Source organism: Schistocerca nitens, chromosome 3, assembly GCF_023898315.1.
Source record: "Schistocerca nitens isolate TAMUIC-IGC-003100 chromosome 3, iqSchNite1.1, whole genome shotgun sequence".
NCBI lineage: Eukaryota > Metazoa > Arthropoda > Insecta > Orthoptera > Acrididae > Schistocerca > Schistocerca nitens.
Genome location: NC_064616.1, coordinates 486,423,621 through 486,433,103, shown reverse-complemented (window position 1 = coordinate 486,433,103; position 9,483 = coordinate 486,423,621). Strand labels below are relative to the sequence as shown.

Below are 9,483 nucleotides of genomic sequence, written 5' to 3'. Positions count from 1 at the left end.
TTACAATGGGAAAACAAGGAAAAGAACAAGACAGGACTCGACAAAGTGAAAGAAGAAAACAAGAAACTCACAAAGATGGACAAAGACGGATGAAGACAGATGAAGACAGACGAAACGCTGACTGGGGCCGAAGCCCCACTCCACTGCTGCCGGTAGGAGGTGACCACAGAGCCTGCTGGGCTGCTGGGCTGCTGGCTGGATCGCTCGCTGGCTGGACTGCTGGCTGGCTGGCTGGCTGGCTGCCTGGCTGGCTGGTCCTGGAACACCTAACACTTCGATAAGTGGCTATGCCGTTATCGAAGGGCGGTACTCTTTCGAGGTACCGCCGGAGATGAATAAACAATAGCTTGTTTGTGTGCGCATACTTAGAGCCACTAACAAACTTAACTCATAACAGCTATAGTTACAAATACTGAATTTTAAAACTTTTGGAACGATGTTCTATGACCATAAGGTGGTATTTAAAGTACAAGGTGTCCCAAAAAGAATGACCCGATTTTAACTTGTAATAATATTGAGACAAATGTCACTAGGTAACTGAAACAGCGCTAGATGTAATCGGCATGGTCTAGAGTTTCAGAAAAAGTCCACTTGATGTCGCTACGAGCCCTGACCTGGAGCATGCAGCCAGTCTCGCGCAATATGGCGTCCACGCAACAGGAGGCGTATTGTGTTATTGAATTTAGTCGTACTCTATCAGTGATCGCAGTTCAGCGGGCGTTTCATATTCAATTTCGCGCTAAACCACCATCACCAAAGAACATTCGACGGTGGTATAAACACTTTGAAGAAACCGGGTTCCTCTGTGAAGCAAAAGTCCTGGCCAGCCACGCGTTCCTGAACAAACAGTGGAACAAATCCGACGAACATTTGAGCGGAGCCCCCGCATGTGTATGCGACGTGCTAGCTGAGAACTTGCGTTACCGCGCATTACGGTTTGGCATGTGTTATCGCGTCGTTTATCCGTCAAACCATACCGATTACAACTGGTACAAGCTCTTCGAGATACTGAAAAAGTGAAGCGAGTGGACTTTAGCAATGCTATTCTAGAGGACGTGGAAGATGACACTTTTATGTCACAGTTGATATTCAGCGATGAGGCAACATTCCATACTAGCAGTAAGGTTCACCGTCATAATGTGCATATATGGGGACTCGAAAATCCTCATGAAACAATTGAACACTAACGTGGTTCACCAAAAGTCAATGTTTTTTGTGCTGTTTCGCAAAACAACGTTTATGGACCCTACTTTTTTGAGGTAAAAACCGTAACAGGACAATCATACATTGCAATGCTATGTAACTGGTTATTCCCACAACTTGACTCTGACAATTTCATCTATCAGCAAGATGGAGCACTACCACACTGGCACAACAACATGCACAGTTTCCTCAATGCCAACGTGCCTCAACGTTGGATAGGGCGTACAGGACCGCGAGACCAGGCTTTATATTATTGGCCTCCTAGGTCTCCTGACTTAACACCATGTGATTTCTTCCTGTGGGTATATGTTAAACAATGTGTTTACGTTCCTCCCTTACCTCTTGACTATGATGAACTAAAAACAAAAATAAAAAATGTTCAAATGTGTGTGAAATCTTATGGGACTTAACTGCTAAGGTCATCAGTCCCTAAGCTTACACACTACTTAACATAAATTATCCTAAGGACAAACACACACACCCATGCCTGAGGGAGGACTCGAATCTCCGCCGGGATCAGCCACACAGTCCAGGACTGCAGCGCCTTAGACCGCTCGTCTAATCCCGCGGGGCGAACTAAAAACCAGAATATCAGCTGCTGTAGCTTCAGTGACAGAAGACACCTTACGCTCAGTTTGGGATAAATTCAGCTATCGGCTAGATGTCGTCTGTGCAGCCAGTGGAGGACATATTGAACATTTATGATGGATTTTTATAAAGTTATGTCTTTTCTGAGAATTTAGTATGCAATTTGTTGGAGTTAAGCCCTTATTCCTAATAAATAATTGTATTTAAAATTGGGTCATTCTTTTTGGGACACCCTGTATTTTTCATTCAGCCTGATTTTGGTTTTCCTGCATCACTGCAGATTACTGCACAAGTCAAGTATTAAGTTTTAGCTGAAATCATATTTTTTTCTACAGGTAATTTTTTTAATTACGTTGAATATAAATTATTTATTTTGTAATGTTTTGCAGAATCACTAGTCACTGCATAAGAGTACACAATGGTATATGTTTACTTAAAAATGTTAATAATTATTACAAAAACGCAACACATGTAAGACAGTTTAATTTTCCTTCGCTGGCATGGGGCGAAACTTCTCTTCCTCGATTATCTCCCATCACCAGTGCCATCTCTTTTTGTCATAAAACAATAGTCAGCCATCATGATTGGATTCACCTTCCCTGGTATCTCTTTTCCATCTTCTTGATGTCCTGGTGCAACCGTTCTCCTTACTCTTCGCTGACATCGTCAAGGTTCGCAGGGAAAAAATCAGTATGTGAATGCAGGAAATGAAGCTTCAGACATACGCTACATCCTAATTTTTTGAAACTCTGCAACATGGTGTTATAAATTGGATGTTTTTTGTGCTTCTTTAAACAAAAACCAGACCTTTTTTTTTTTACTGGATTCATTGTACTTTGAAACAATTGTCTTTAATTAAATTTATGAACTGCAGCCCCACAAAGATTCCTTCTTTAATTTTCTCGTAAAATACTTTTGGAAATCCTGTTACCAAGTACAAGAAGCAGACACCATCTTTTCAAAGTGCTTTAGTGGCCTGTTTCATTAATCCAAACTTAATGTGAAGAGAAGGTAATACTATCTCGGTTGGTTGAAAGATTGGTCCATTTATTGTATTCTGTGAACCAGGCTGGAGGGTTTTCTGTTGTGGCACTTAGTTCTCTGCGAGTGCTTGTCTTTGGCTTGGCTGTCCCACTCATAAATGAAACATGGCATTTTTGTGTTGCCGGATTGTTGACCATGTAACATGTCAACTTCCTTCACATCTCCACATATTATCCAAATATTTTTTTCATTGTTCACGTCTTTCAAAAGAGCTTTGACGTTTTCATACAACTCATTAGGGAGTACAGAATGGGTGACAGGTTTTAAGCTAAAGAAATTTCAATAATGTAAATGTACCCCTTTCAGACTACGTTTTGGCGAGTCTATAAACAACCTTCACTGACTTAGATCATAAGTGACGTTAAAGAAATTCAATAAACTGTCAAAATCACAACAAAGAAATCATCAGATCTTCTCCTTTAAAATATTTTACTAACTCCTTTTCTCTGTGCCTGTACCAAGAGAATGATAGTCCGGGTAGTAGAAGATGTTTTGCTTTCAGTCTTGACCCCAGCAATTCCGCAGTATCTTTTATCAGACTCAAGTCACGAGTTAAATCATTGAGTTTGTTTTGGCTAAATGATTATGGTGCAGAATATCTTCCAGCTTGAAATCGTCACCATCATCGCATTGATTTTCCGAGATACTCCCCTGATAAATGGTAGACGGAACTGGAATAGAGAGAGATTCACTGTGCCTAACTGGTCGTAAGGTCGAAGAAACGTTACGATATTTTATATCCTTCTTACTCTTTGCGTTATGACCTCAAGGTTAAACATACAAAAATGACGATCATATACATGATTTTGCCGCTCCCTCCAAACCATGAGAACTGCAGATTTCATTTATTTCCTGTTCCCATTCTTTCACAGTCTCAGTCCATAAGCACATGTATGGCATACCTTGTGTGGTACCTAGCTACTGTCTTCATCACCAAGCCTTATGCCAAAGTATGCGTAAGATATTTCTCCCTAAACTTTTGACGTCCTGTATTTGGTTAGCAATTATGTAGCTACCAAAAACATGATAAAATACGTTTGGTTTATTCAAGTACTTGCTGGAACTCATTTCTAAGAAACAGCAAAACTAAATTCAACAGCACAGATGTAACCTCAAAACGCTATAGCTTGTCAACGATGAAGTAAAGTTTCCTATGTATCTGCCATGTGGAGATGACAAATGTGACCAACTACGCCAATTTACTAAAAATAAATTTCCCGTAATTGCAATAAAATTTCTCTTTATGAAACTTAGGTTGATATGAAAAATGAGCTTACTTGATCAGTGGAAAGACTGCGCGTGAAAGTAAAAAACTAATAACAGATATAAAATTAACGCAAAAATGTACTTCAGGAATACAGAAAATTACGCAAACTTATATAATAATATGATAAAGCGCTATTAGTCTGCAAATGAAGTAATTACCCATGTCATGTTGTTCAACGTATTGTCCGAAGTCATTAATAGAATATCTGCACTTATACCCTAACTCCCTGTATGTCTCGTCCTTATTTTCATCGTAGTCAGCCCTTTATCTAGTGTTTGCAACTGCATGTCTATATGAGCACTGAACAGTACCCATCTCTAACAACACGGTCAGCAAACTGTAACTGCTCTACATCAAGAATAAGCTGCAATTTCTCTTTAGTGGTCTTCAGCAACGCATCACGTGCCAAGTAGGATCTAACTAGTTTCAAGGCAGAGAGTGCGGAAGTATTGAAACACTTCGGCCAGAAGCATGACGTCGAGTTTTAAATATATGTCGAGTAATCTCCTCAGTTGGCCGTAAGTGTTCCTTCAACAAAACAGAGTCGATAGTTATGTGGTCTCAGGGAAAGATGCCTTTCTTGTTCACCAAATTAAAACTGCTGTCTGTCAGGAAAATATCCTCTGGTTACCTGTAACTTTTCGGACTTTAAATGTGAGACGCATTTTTCAAACAATATTCAAATGGCTCTAAGCACTATGGGACTTAACATCTGAGGTCATCAGTCCCCTAGACTTGGAACTACTTAAACTTAACTAAACTAAGGACATCACACACATCCATGCCCGAGGCAGGATTCGAACCTGCGACCGGAGCAACAGCGCGGTTCCGGACTGAAGCGCCTAGAACGGCTCGGCCACAGCGGCCGGCCGCATTTTTCAGAGAGCACTCCAGACAGTTGAAGGAATAAATAAACCGAAATTTTATGTCGCTACCATAGTTCACTGCAACAGATTTAGAGAATGTTTTAAGCTTTTCGTATGGTTTGCAATAAAAGAAACATGACTCAGATTTATTTCAGTCGTTTCTTCCTTTCGTTCATACAAGTTCATGATTGTAAATTGTGCATCATAATTCAATAGACTCTGAAACGAAGTAGGCACCGAAAAATTAGGCATATAATTTAAACTGCAGCTTTTATTCGTGGCACCATGAAATCTACCTGTAAAATGACATGATCCTTGGGTTTCAATCTGTTTACGTGAAGCGTTCTTTGCAGATGTGGCAAATTTCAGCTGTTTCAAATGTACCTTCCTCTTCCGCACTAATAATCATCTGCTTCTTGCTGGCCGGGGTGGCCGAGCGGCACTTGATACATTTACATTGTTTCTCTCAAATACTCCCACATGAAACATTCACGAAGTTTAATACACGTGAATCTGGAGAAGAGCTAACGATACGGTTCACAGTCTTACATTAAAAAAAAACTAAACTCCAGCCGAACAGGCCTCGGAATGCCTTACGGTACTGACCAACATCCACGTCATCCTCATCCGATAGACGTTACTGGATATGGATTGGAGGGGCATGTGGTCAGCACACCACTCTCCAGGCCGTTGTCACTTTTCGTGACCGGAGTCGCCACTCCTTAGCCAAGTAGCTCCTTAATTGGCCTCACAAGGACTGAGTGCATCCCACTTGCCAACAGCGCTCGGCAGACCCGGACGGTCACCCATCCAAGTGTTAGCCAAGCCCGACAGTGCTTAACTTCGGTGATCTGATGGGAACCAGTGTTACCAATGCGGCAAGGCCATTGGCTCAAATTCTTATTTGCTCGATACAAACCAGCTATAACTGACCGCATGAAGCAATAATTATTGGCGTCTGTCAAAATTTTTATGAAGGCTTTTTTGCCCGCAATCACTTTTGGCACTTGACTAGAAGAAGGGATGAGTTGGTAGGACATGTTCTGAGGCATCAAGGGATCACCAGTTTAGTACTGGAGGGCAGCGTGGAGGGTAAAATCGTAGAGAGAGACCAAGAGATGAATACACTAACCAGATTCAGAAGGATGTAGGTTGCATTAGGTACTGGGAGATGAAGAAGCTCGCACAGGATAGAGTACCATGGAGAGCTGCATCAAACCAGTCTCTGGACTGAAGATCACAACAACAACAACACTTTTGGCAAATATCTGTGCATTCCCACATAAAACTTTAACGCGCAACCTAAATCGCTAACTTGCAAAGCTTCTAGTTTTTTAAAAAGTCGCTCTGTTATATTGGTTGAATACCATTGACGGAAGTCATCAGACAGTGATAGAGGTGCGTGCTTGGTGTCCATATATGTTTCCCTAACCTCATCTGACTTGCGCAATAGGAATTTAAAGAATAGCTTAAGTAACCAATTCAGCTCCTGCGCTCTGTTAGTGAAAACCGGGAGATGTGCGATGAGAAAATTTTTGTGATATTTGAACCCATCATGATTGCTGTTACGCCATTACATATCAATTTTTAAATTCTGAAGCCAGATAAACCCATTCTAGCTGATTTTAACGTGCTTCATAGACGGCTCAGTCATTATTTATGGTTATGTAGAGTACTACTTCATTTAGTCTTATGCTGATGATGTCCACGAAGTTCAGCCTACTAGGTGCTCTTCTTCTGCAGATTCTCTGCTGCTGCTTCAGTAGATTTTGCAGATGCTCGACCAGGAGGATGATGGTACCAGACCGCAGATTCTCCACACATTCTGTAACATTGAATGAAAACATGTCTAAACTGCATTTATAGACATGAAATGTTTGAAAGAGAGACTGCATAAAAAGGAAGAATAATACTTAAATTTTACGTCGAATTTCCAACTCTGCTGTCTCACTCCAAACTACCTGCAGAAACTCTGCTGCTGGCAGTAGTTTTAGTACTGCTCTATCAGAAGAAGAGTAGTAGACCACAGATTCTACAACATTAAATGAGAAAAAGCATGCCTGAATAGCATTCACAGATACGAAACATGTATCAGAAATGACAGACTGCATAAGCAGAACTGTTTCAGGAAAAAAGGAAGTCTTAAATTGTTTTGCCGAATTTCTAGGAATTGAGTCTGCTCTCACTCCAACTCAGGAGCTCAAATGACATTTACAGCTGCAAGGATGCAGCACAAATCCTTATGAGAGTTGGGAGCTCTGCTTCTATCCCTCACCACCATGCTGAGTCAGCAGAGATTTCTTATCTCGTGTGCTGACTCAAAACTTGTGCAAGCAAATTCCCATACTGCCAGTTTCCCTCATACCAAGTGTGTGTTCCGACTCTTACAACTTCTTTCGTGAACAAAACATAAATCTAAGCAGGCTGACCCGAGTTAGAGTCCGAGTGTGGATCTGCCGCACAGTATCTATCCAGACCGATGTTCAGAGGCGGATTCACCACGCGTAGCATCTGGGAAAGGGCTTGCAGGTAGATCAACCACGCGTAACGTCCGAAGACTCGTTCTGTGTTCGAAGTTGGGTCCACCATCTGGAGGACCGGGTTCTGGGAGCTATCCATGACACATGCACATATACATACATATATAAAACAGAGCAAACGCATTGCAAACGGGGAATACGTGGGTGGAGGAGACTGGATGCAATCGAGTACAGTGCTATTGCTACACCTCCCGATCAGAGAAATAGTGCATTTGCGCTAGGAGTTGGCAGGTGTACTACATTTACAAGCACTTTTAGAACACGGAACGAGAGGTTATGTCATGATCGCATGGGTAGAAGTGACATAAAAAAATCGATAGAATGGCGAAAAATAACGGAAAATACATGAATTGAAGGAAAATATACAGAAATGCGGGGAAATTGAGGAAGTACTTGCGTGTATTCTGGTAGGTGCAGAACAATTCTTGTACATGGGAACAAGTATGCGACAGCAAGAAGAATCAGAGAAAACGTCGACATGGAAGCAAAGGGAACCAGGGAAACAGTCACGTTTTTTCCCGTCGAGGCAGCATTCTACTGTACGTCTATTGAGATAACAGTGATATACGCGAGTTGACTACTGTGTTTGACACTTTTCAGGAAAACAGAGAACCATCTGCCTCTAAACTTACATGCATCTGCATTCATGGATTACAGAGAGTGTACGGGGTGATCGATTGAGATGGAGCTGTAACGAGGTACTATTTAATGGCAGACTGGTTATGCATTCTTGAGAGGAAGATGTTGCTACAGGTCATTTGACCATTTTTCCGTTGTTCTGTCAGGATGCATCAGTCGCGTGACATAGCCTGCGTTTGACTCGTATACAACCACGTGTCCTGTATGTTGTGACTTAGAGCACTGTTTACTTGCGATCGATAACAGAAAACCTCTCGATCATCAGAGAACTTCCATCTCATGTGTGATGAAACGTGACCATCTTGTTTCGACACATTCCTCTACACGGACGAAGATTTATGTGATGTACTCCATTTCCCTATCGCACCTTGGGTATAACATCGAGATTTCAGTTTCATAACTAAGATGATTCCAAGTTAGCGATAGGTGTTTGTGAGACACTGAAATCCTCATGTATACACGTGCTAGACAGATGTGCTGTTTACAGAGTTAGTGACGGCATGACTTGTAATTTCACATGTCAGACGCCTCTGCTATGGGTTTATCGGTTTCCTTGTAAGAGGTATTCGCCACTGCTAACCATGATTTTATATAGGACTGATGCAGGCATAGTATAATTTCTGAACCATCATCTGTTGTGAACAGTGGACGCTATACATCTCTGGAAAGCTATATTTCGCATGTATAACACAGAGCAATTGTTTTAAGGAAGTAGGTTTTTCATTTTACAGTTTTTTACCATAGTCTATCGTAGAGAAACCAGCAAGAAGGATATATGTCATGTGCTGGAAATATATTTCTTACAGTGGGATATTAACAGCGCTCCATTCCACACGAATGCTAGGTCGGAAACTGAAGTGATCTAACATTATAACCTGTTTTAAGTGCAGAACCGTGTAGCCTTAGGAGGGCGTGTGTTTCTGTTCTCTATTAGCAATACCGTTCTGGTAGTGATCCCAGACACAAGAACAATACTTTAAAATTGATAGCGTAGTTGATTTACGTAAAATGCTTCGAACTCCATCCGTCGGGAGCTCCATCATTCATAAAAACCACCCCTTTCTTCTTCTTCTTAATCGTCTGCTGTTACAACACTTTTAGATCTGTTACTATACACGAATAAGGGGTGCTAACATCCTCCACATGGACGCATCTGGAGAAATCTTGTGCACTTGGATGGGCGAGGAATCGGCAAGGTCCATTCATTCACGAGGCGCGGAATGTAGCGGTCTATTTCTGGTCAGCTGCAGATTAAATCGCTAACAGTGCTGTAGGGCGGGTTGGTCAAAGAGAATGCGAGGGGGTCCTTCAGTCTCTAATTTTATCCTAAGACTGC

The 9,483-nt window shown here is 41.6% G+C and overlaps 1 pseudogene; it reads right to left on the bottom strand.

Annotated features, from left to right (window-relative positions):
- Positions 1–5,741: 5,741 nt before the first annotated feature.
- Positions 5,742–5,860, bottom strand: LOC126250028 (5S ribosomal RNA; annotated as a pseudogene).
- Between the last annotated feature and the right edge of the window lie 3,623 nt (positions 5,861–9,483).